The sequence below is a fragment of the Myotis yumanensis genome, unplaced genomic scaffold, assembly GCF_028538775.1.
Source record: "Myotis yumanensis isolate MYYU_CA2020_CCGP unplaced genomic scaffold, mMyoYum1.0.hap1 SCAF_1, whole genome shotgun sequence".
In the NCBI taxonomy this organism is placed as follows: domain Eukaryota; kingdom Metazoa; phylum Chordata; class Mammalia; order Chiroptera; family Vespertilionidae; genus Myotis; species Myotis yumanensis.
The window spans coordinates 180,402,608-180,411,067 of record NW_027223752.1 but is presented as its reverse complement, the minus strand read 5'-3'; positions in this window follow the sequence as shown (position 1 = coordinate 180,411,067).

Sequence of the window (8,460 nt, the reverse complement as noted above, 5' to 3'; positions counted from 1 at the left end):
CCATCGACCCTGCCTTGAGTGTGACAGGGGGTGGTGCCCCAACCCCCCAATCGGCCCCACCCCGAGCATGACTGAGGGTGGCATCGCAACCTCCCAATCTGCCCTGCTCTGTGCATGACAGGGGATGGCACCCAAACTCCCCAATCAGCCCTGCTCTGAGCCCGACCAGGGGCTGCACCTAGGGATTGGGCCTGCCCTCTGCCACCCAGGAGCAGGCCTAAGCCAGCAGGTTGTTATCTCCTGAGGGGTCCCAGACTGCGAGAGGGCACAGGCCGGGCTGAGGGACCCCCCCCCCCCCCCCCCCCCGGGTGCACAAATTTTTGTGCACCGGGCCTCTAGTCTAATATAATAAAAGAGAAACATGCTAATTGACCATACCTTCGCTACGCCCCAAGCCACACCCACCAGCTCAGGGGTCCTCAAACTACAGCCCGCGGGCCACATTCGGCCCGCCGAAAACATTTATCTGGCCCGCCAGGTGTTTTTGCCGCCACTGCCTGTCCTGCTTAGCAGCCTACTCGTCCTGGGCCCACAGTGCGCATGTGTGGAATGTCTGAGGGACAGTGAACTGGCCCCCGTTTAAAAAGTTTGAGGACTCTGCACCAGCCAATCAGAGCGACTGTATTCAAATTAACCCAACCAAGATGGCGCCTGGCAGCCACGGAGCTGGAGCAAGCAGGAGGCTTGGCTGCCCCAGTGATGGAAGAAGCCAAGCTTCCCACCTGCCCTGGCCAGCTGTGGCATCCGCTAAAGGCAACAACGTTTCAATTATAGAAGATAAATAAATCCCAGATACCTGCTCCCAGTCAGCCTCCGCTGGGAGCTTGTTTGGCCGGGGGCCATGGCCAGCCTGAAAACAGCTATCAGCCCCTCACCCATACTGGCCAGGCACCCCAGCAGGGACCCCCACCCTGAAGAGGCTGTGGCCAGCCTGCAAACAGCCATCAGCACCTCACCCAGGCTGACCACACCCTCAAGGGGTGAGGGTCCCTGCTGGGGGGCTTGATAAGCCTGCAAACAGCCCTCAGCCCCACACCCAGGCTGGCCAGGCACCCCAGCAGGGACCCCCACATTGCAGGGGCTATGGCCAGCCTGCAAACAGCCCTCAGCCCCACCCCCAGGCTGGCCAGGCACCCCAGCAGGGACCCCCACACTCAAGGGGCTTTGGCCAGCCTGCAAACAGCCATCAGCCACTCATCTAGGCTGGCCAGGCACCTCAGCAGGACCCCCCTCCATGAAGGGGGTGTGGCCAGTCTGAAAACAGCCCTCAGCCCCTCACCCAGGCCTGTCAGGCACCCCAGCAGGACCCCCACCCTGACCCGGGACACCCTTCAGGGCAAACCAGCCAGCCCCCACCCATGCACCAGGCATATAATAAAAGAGTAATATGCAAATTGACCCTAACAGCAGAACTACTGGGAATGACTGGTCACTATGACACACACTGACCACCAGGGAGCAGATGCTCAATGCAGGAGCTGCCCCCTGGTGGTCCGTTGCGCTCCCACAGGGGGAGCTCTGCTCAGCCACAAGCCAGGCTGATGGCTGCCAGTACAGCAGTGATGGCAGGAGCATCTCCTGCCTCCTCAGCAGCGCTAAGGATGTCCGACTGCAGCTTAGGCCTGGTCCCCACTGGCAAGTGGACATCCCCCGAGGGCTCCTGGGCTGCCAGAGGGATGTCTGACTGCCATCTTAGGCCCGATCACATATTATATATTATATGATATAAATAAGATGTTTTGGCACTTTTAATTCAAGTATGAAGAAAATGAATACACAACTTGGTACCTTTTTTTAAAAAAGTTATAGTTTCTTTTTGTCAACTTTTTCACATTAGAAACTAATTAAGTAATATTCTTTGTCTTTATCAAAGGCAATTTTGAGTGTAACAATTTATCTTAATAGTCAGAGCTGTTTGCCTATCCTCTATCCTTGCAGGGCACCAGTGGGACACATTAAAGCAGAAATGATAGGCCCACTCTTCCTAGAATGTACATTTAGTTGGGTTGATTTCCTCCGTTAAAGGTAGAGATGTGTGCTGCCCCAGTGATTTCAAACCCAGGGTTTCGTCAATGAGCTGAGGGGTGTTCTATAGCACTTCCCCTGAGGGCTTTTACCACAGCTCAGTGAGAATCTTCAATAAGCTACACTGCATTTGTGTTTAGAGAAAACAATCACAAAGTTATGTTCATCTCTCTGCACTGACATCCTAATTAAACAATCTCAAAACTTTGGAAAAAGTCCAAATTTTGGCGTTTTTATTACATTTATTCATGGATTGCTTCATAAATTATCAAAGCCCAGGCTTCAGTCAAACATTTTCCAGATACCAAGTGTTTAATGTAGTAACATTTAGAATTCTTTAAAATGTTATATCCATACTTGTAATAAAAACAGTCTAGAACAGATCCTGGTTGTAACATAATTTCCTATTAGTAGTTGGATTCAAGTAGCTACTTATATCAACCCCATTGAAGATCACAGTGAAAATGCTACATGGCACAACCTAGAAGTCAGTGTGTGTGTTTTTTCAGTATATTTTCATTGCATTTGAATCTAAATTTTAAAAAAATTTGGATTCAAACACTTATTTGAATTTCTATGTTTTTGATTCAAATAAATATTGTATTAAGTCTGCTCAAGAGTGAAAGTACTATATGACAGACACAACCAAGGAGTTCATGTTCATATAAATGCTACTCTGCTTTACTTACTTTAGCAACTAAGAAGAAATTAACTCCCTAGATTCTTTTTACCAGAATACAGACAATTACAGGTAGTTTCCAAATTTTTTTGTCATTTACTTCCGCTCATTTACCTTGTTGTCATTGTCATTACCCCCAAAGCATTAATTGTGCAGAATATGTATAAAGAGTACCACATGTCTATTTCATCATCTACATGAAATTTGTGAATTAGGAATGACAGCAATTTGCTAGAAAATATATGTAGGAAAAATTCATTACCTAACCATTTTCAAAAATGATTTGATGTGATGAGATGGATAATCCTATATAATAAAAGGGTAATATGCAAATAGACCAAACGGTGGAACAACTGGAACAACCGAACAACCAAACAACCGGTTGCTATGATGTGCACTGACCACCAGGGGGTGTGCGCAGAACATAGTGGGTGTCGGCCACGGTGGGATGGTCAAACAGGTGAGTGGGTGGCACCAGACCGAGGTGGGGCGCCAGTTGCTGTCATCAGGGTGAGCCTCTGGTGGTTACTGAAAGTTTTTTGCTCTCACGTGCCGCGGTCCCGCCTGATGCTTGCACCTGCAGCCGGCACTGGAGCCACTGCTCGCACCCGCTGCTGGTGCCCGGCACCGGTCTTGATCACTTGGCACCATCAGCGGGTGCGAGCAGCGGCTGCCAGCCCTGATCACCCCTGAGGGCTTCTCCACCTCCCTCTGCTCCTGAGGGGTGATCGGGACAGCAGCTGCTGCTCGCACCTGCTGATGGAGCCGGCCCCAATTGCTCCACGCCTTTAGTGGGTGCAAGCGGGGCCGGTGCTGTCAGCGCGTGGGAGCAGTGGCAGTGGGAGCAGGGCTGCTGGCAGACAGGGGACCAGGATCGCAGTGGGAGGGGCCAAGTGAGGGTGCAGAGGATGGGCCAAGACCTGCCCCTGTGCCCACCACAGCTTCACCGCTTACAGTTCCTTTCGAGGTGCATGAATTCGTTCACTGGGCCCCTAGTATAATATATAAAAAGAATATTAAACTTTGACAAAGATAATTGCTCCTTATACACCAAATACATGCCAAGAATATGTGCTCTTTTTTATCCTAATTTCACAGATATATTTATGTGCACTAATTTTCATGATCTGTCATGAAGTCATCTGCTGGTAACAAAGAATAACCTAGAGAGAGGCCACCCATAGTCTCAACCCCCCTTTCAATTCCCTGCTGTACTTTGTTTCTTATGGTACCATTATAGGGTTTCTATTTGAAGGACTTGTTTAGATCTTTTTAATCCTGCTGAGAAGGCAGCTAAATATTATGGAAATTATTCTGTAGATGAAATTTAAAAGGCCCTCCAGAGATTGCCTGTCTTTTTAATGTGACTTTCATTGCCCTTTCCGAATCCTCCCATGAAATTTTTTGAATCATGATTCTATTTCATAAGCTCTGATTCTATTTTGTTTAAATGGTAGGCACACTGACGGGTCATCAGTGGGTTTTAGCCTGTCACAGAGATCTATGTTAACAGCAAACGAGGGACTCTATTGCATACAATGAATGAAAACGGTAAACACATGGGTCTTTATAACATTTCAGAACACGCATCAGAGGCACATTCTTTTGGTTTTCCCTTCCTACCATACAAAATTAAAATGGAAAAATTTCAGAGTGAATAGAAAGATATTTTGGAAAGTATACGTCAAGGGCAATTCTGTGTTTTGCCTCCCACTCCCCCCACACACACATACACACCCACCCACACACTTTACATTTTACATTGACCTCTAGGTTCCCCCTCCCTGTGCTCCTCCACAACTCCCCACATTTCCACAGGAGCCTCTCAAACTGCTGTCATTTACCTGGAAATCAAGACCATTCCATGTGGAGACAAATGGCATCTGCAGTGCCTGCGAACTAGCCAAGACCTAATTGCTTCTCCCCGGTCCCATTGGCAGGAAGCTCCATTTCTCCCCCCACATCCACTCCTTTTCTTTGAAAGCAAACCTCAAGGCGGGAGTCACCTTCTCATTACCCAACAGCTTGATTCTTTACAGGAGCCTCTGCGTGTCATCAGGAGAATGTCTGGCCTTGCAAGTGGAAGGGAAAAAAAAGGCTTGCTCTTTTAACTTTTACATTCTTGCTTCTCTTTCTGTGTTTCCCTTCTTCTCCCCCTTACCTTGCCCACCCCCTCTTCCTCTTCTTCCTTCTCCTCCTCTTTTTCCTCTTCTTCTTTTAGTTTCTAACTGCTTGCATTTTTTCTCCTCATTTCTGCATTCTTCTTCCTTCAACTTTGTCTCTTTTGCTCTCTTATCCTTTCTCCTTCCTACCCTCCATTTCTTACACATTTCTACAAACTATCACTTGAAGAATATTCCAAATATAAAATCCTATGACTCCTTTTTCCTCTTATTTTTTACCCCATATTTTCCAAGATCAAATAATAATTAAAAACACTGCCTAGGATGTACCATATTTTCAATAAATTTCCATTGTATATAGTACTGAATCTGGCCTAAATTGTATTTTTAATGAAAATATTATTGCTAATGTGCAGTTCAGTAGGATTCTCTAATTACCTGAATCAATTAAATTAAACTGCCAACTGAGTAGTACATTTCAAAGAAATAATTTAACATAATTATTTACAAATTGCATCCAGTTTAAGCATAGATGACATTTTACTTATTTAGGTGAAATACTTGTCATGTACAAAGAAATATCAAATGATCAAAAAACACATTTTAAAATGACTGCCTCTATAAAAAATAATAGCCATCCTTATAATCAAATAATATGAAAATAATACACAACTAAATAAAAGTATTTGTAATAAAGAATGAAGAAATACTTGGGGTAAATTAGCCACTATAGAAAGAAAATGCCCCAGTCAAAAAATTTTTATCCTAAGTGTCAGAATCTTTTGAAATTACAGACCTCGCATTATTGAAGATCAGTACATTTCAATTGATGAAGATTAAGTATGATGCATTCTTGATTGTCTCAGGCGCAATCACATGTGCAGACAGAACATCTGTTACAGCCTCCCCTCTTGTTATTTTATTGCAAATTTACAATCTATTGCAATTAAAACAACATGATTAAGATTATAGACATTTTGAATAAAGAATAATTTATAGGCCTCTAAATAATCAAACCTATTTTTGCAAATGACTAAAATTTTAAAAAAGGAAAGATTTCTGAAATCCTATATATTGTGTTTTATTATAATGAAACACTGGCATTCAGTATCTACATTCAGGCATAGCTACTGCAGTGAAAAAAAAGAAAAAGAATACTAGACTCAGAAACCTACAATCCCACTTAGTTGATATGTTTATTTTACAAGGACTTAACATTATCTTTGTTATTTCCAGTATTCACCAGGTCCAGCCAAATGGACAGCATATAGTAAACATTTATTTAGTATTTGTTTACTAATGCTTGACCTGATGTATGAGTGAAGTGTTCATAAGGACATATGTTTTAACTGTGCACAAATATACCATATTGTCTGTGAAAGTAACTAAAATTGTATCAAACAGAATGATGCCATAAATTACTGCACAATCTATACACACAGGTGTGTGAAATAGCAAGGGAAATATTCATTTATAAAAACAATCTCCCTCATATTACTGGGTTCCTTGTAACCATTTGTCTATTCAGTGTAACCATTAAATTAAATCCATGGACCTGGTCAACATCACATAGAAAGCTATGGGAATCATTTGTATAGTTTGACTATGTGCATGTTGCTAAAAATTCTGATATCATTATTTATTTACCTTAGATCTATTTTTCTAACCAGAATTAATCAGAGATTTAGGTACCAAGATAACAAGGTTTTAAAGGACTTGTTAACAAGGCCAACATCAGTTGTCAGTTGGTTTTCACAACTATTTTACAATGATAGTCTATGAAGGGTAGATGATCTTATAGCAAATCACCCATCCCGTCTTTTAATATTGTTTCTGTTAAAAGTATTTTTGTGAAAGATGAATTGTTAACAAATATGTAATACTAGAGGCCCAGTGCACGAATTCGTGCATGGGTGGGGTTCCTTGGCCTGGCCGGTGATTGGGCCTGTTCAGGGCCATCTTGCCCAGTCCCGATCGATGCCAGCCGGGGAAAGGGACCACAAGAGGTTGGCCGGCCTCGGGAGGTTGGCTATGGGAGCACATTGACCACCGGGGGCAGCTCCTGCATTGAGTGTCTGCCCCCTGGTGGTCAGTGTGCATCATAACAACCGGTCGACCGGTCATAATGGTCACTTAGGCTTTTATATATATGTAGATAAACAGCATATTTGTTTAAGAGTTCCAGGAACTAAGTTCAAAGGGAGCTGGGTCTAACAACCGGACATTCCAGCTCCAGGAGACTTGATGACTTTCAAACATAAAAACCAGACCTCTGCATGACCAGTTTCAAGATAATCATTGGAATAGACTGTACTGACTTACACATAAAGACCTTCAAACCCCCTCCCCTGATTTCTCTGTTCTTCTTTCCCTCTACCTCCTAATAAAACCCCTGCCTGCACTGAGATGTTAAGATGAGATTTAGGACAGAGTTGGCCAGCTCCTTGGGCTGCCAGCACCCAAATAAACCATCTTTTCTTACATCAGCACCGGTCTCTTGAGTATTGGCTTTTGAAACAGCAGGCAGCCAAACCTGAGTTTGGTATCATTATGGGCATGAATTGACTGAGTTCAAATTCCATCACAAATTATTTGACTTTAACTTTTCTGTGCTTCATTTTCTTGATCTGTAAATCGGCATAAAAATTGTTCCTACTTAGTATTAGGATTCTTATTGGGTTAAATATGACAATGCATGTGAAACATTACTAGTAAATGCAACGTTTAGTATTTAGCAAATATTCAATGATTAGCTAGCATTCTTACGCTAGAAAGAAGATTGTAAAGGGTAAAGGGGAGCTCACAGAAAAGGAGACAATTAACAAAGTCTCAGTAACTGCTTATTGTTGGATTTGAGTTTTAACAAAGATAAAAGGAGGCAATAAAATTAACTGAATTAGTAGAGCAAGAAAGTTTATGAAATTGATAGTGAAACCAAGGATTCTTTAATTAAATCCTAGCTCTATGGATCATATATATATATATATATATATATATATATATATCTACACTAATAAAAGAGAAACATGGTAATTAGTGTACGACCACTACCCTTTTCATTGGCTAATCAGTGAGTATATGCAAATTAACTGTCAGCCAAGATGGCGGCCGGCAGCCAGGCACTGAAGCGAGCATGAGGCTTGCTTGCTGCAGACTCCAACGTTCCCCGCCTCACTTGCCGGCCTCTCAGCTGCAACTCTAAGCAACTATGTACTATGTTGCAAATAAGAAGCTAAACAAAACTCCAGAAACCAGCCAGACTGAAAGCCAGGCGGACCGAAAGCTGGCCCAGAATAAAAAAAAAAAGAAAAGAAAACAAGGAGCAGTTGGAAGCTTTAGTCACTCGCCAGCCGGAAAACAGCCCTCAGCCCCTCACCCAGATTGGCCAGGCACCCCAGTGGGGACCCCCACCCTGATCCAGGACACCCTTCAGGGCAAACCAGCTGGCCCCCACCCATGCACCAGGCCTCTATCCTATATAGTAAAAGGGTAATATGCCTCCCAGCACCGGGATCAGCGGAGCAGCGAGGCTCCCGGCACCGGGATCAGCGTGACAGGGGTCAGCGCCCAAACCCCCTGATCGCCCTGTGGCCCTGTGTGTGACAGGGGGCGGGGCCACAACCTCCCTATCGG